Below are 1,730 nucleotides of genomic sequence, written 5' to 3' on the forward strand. Positions count from 1 at the left end.
TTGGTCAAATCTGGCTGTGGAATGGCATACTGTCCTTGAATGGTATAGGCCTCTAGAGGTGGTCCCTCCAGGTCAGGGTTGAGGCACATGGACGGGGTGGTGTGGGGAAAGCTCGCACTGTCGCTGCCTGTGCTGTACCTGTCCCGACCACCTGCAAAGATGACCGGAGAACTGGACGGCTTGGGCCGGTACGGGATGGTCACGCCCTTCGGGGGGGACTGGGAGAGAGTCTCCAACATAACCACGCAGATCTGTTTCACACACTCAATGATGGATTGCGGAATGCCAGCAATAGTGATGGCCCGCTCAGTTGAGTTGGGGAGCATATCCCCTGCCACTTGGACCTGAGCCCCTGTACTCTCTCGTATTTCCTTGATCTTGCAACCACCTTTCCCAATGAGAGAGCCACACTGACTAGCAGGGACCACCAGCCTCAGGGTGACTGGGGGTCTACTGGCAGCTGTGCTATTGGTCATAGAGCTGCTGATGTCCTCTTCCAGTTTATCAATGATCATAGCAAAGGCTTTGAAGATGGCATTAGTGGGTCCAGCCAAAGTGATAATCCTTTCAGGACAATTCCCTTCTGAGATGTTTATACGTGCACCACTCTCCTCGTGCATCTTCTTAACTGATTCTCCTTTCTTTCCGATGATACTGCCAACTTCCTTTCCATGCATAAGTAGCCGGATGGTGAGAGTGACATTTAATCCACCTTCAATCACTCCGGTGTCCATGTCGAGCAGTGTTCTGAGGAGCTGGACTTTGAGTGGTCAAGTCTTTGGTCACTGGTGGGGGTGAAAGCCAAAAACTGAAATGCAAACATGACCAAACTCAGAGTAGGAAACAATAGAAATATTTCCCAATGTTACTTTAGTCATTATCAATGTTTTCTAGCTGACTCTTTTCCTTAAATGACAGTGTATCAGTCGGCAGGCTTGTATACATCCAGCACACTGCATTAACAGCTCAGATTCTGTTACAAAGTATATAAAGCAACTTTCCAGTCTACTCTCATTAATGATAGGGTTTCCGCTGACTCTCAGGATGTGAAAGATTCCTTCAATTGGCAATGGTTCTAAGGGGAACTGCTGAACCTGCACCAGTTGTCCTTTAGCAGAATAAGCTTCCAAAGAATACAGAAACACCTGGAAATCATGAGGGCAAACCTCAAGCTAACTATACACTGAGGGCTATGACTTTGGCTTCCCTATTATGAAGCCATTCAGGTTGAAAGCTACAAAGGACACATGTAAATGTTTTTATTGGCAGCAATTTTTAGGTTAAAAAAATTAAGATGTATCTTCACCTTAAAATTCTGAATGTGAATACACGTCACCAAATAATTTTTAAAAGATTTAAATCAACAACCTCACTGAAAAAGGCATTATCTGAAATGCCTTCTATGCAAGCTGGGTTCCACATTCCCCTTTGGGAAATGACTCAATACATTAAGTGCAGCCTGAGTCGTCTTTTCCCAACCAAACTTGATAGTCACTCAAGATCTGAATTTACCTGTTTCCGCATTAACCTGTTACTACTCAAGTCTTTATTCAAATTATTTAATCTTAAATTTTCTTCCAAAGGAAACAATCAAAATGATAGCTGGTATCTCTAAAAATTTATTGTGTGGTTGTTTTAAGCAAGAGCAGTAATGAGACTTTCCTACTGAGGCCCTTTCCCCACGTAAGCACTAAAGCAATGTTACTAACATTTCTGCTTTAACTGATAAA

At 43.8% G+C, this 1,730-nt stretch overlaps 1 pseudogene across 1 annotated transcript; it reads right to left on the reverse strand.

Moving 5' to 3' along the window:
* Nucleotides 1-5: 5 nt before the first annotated feature.
* On the reverse strand, nucleotides 6-1,717 carry LOC104983664 (annotated as a pseudogene). Its single transcript, XR_824668.1, has one exon. The product of XR_824668.1 is annotated as a poly(rC)-binding protein 2 pseudogene (transcript).
* Nucleotides 1,718-1,730: the final 13 nt, after the last annotated feature.

Source organism: Bison bison, unplaced genomic scaffold (genome assembly GCF_000754665.1).
Source record: "Bison bison bison isolate TAMUID 2011002044 unplaced genomic scaffold, Bison_UMD1.0 scf7180017844844, whole genome shotgun sequence".
Classification (NCBI taxonomy): Eukaryota; Metazoa; Chordata; class Mammalia; order Artiodactyla; family Bovidae; genus Bison; species Bison bison.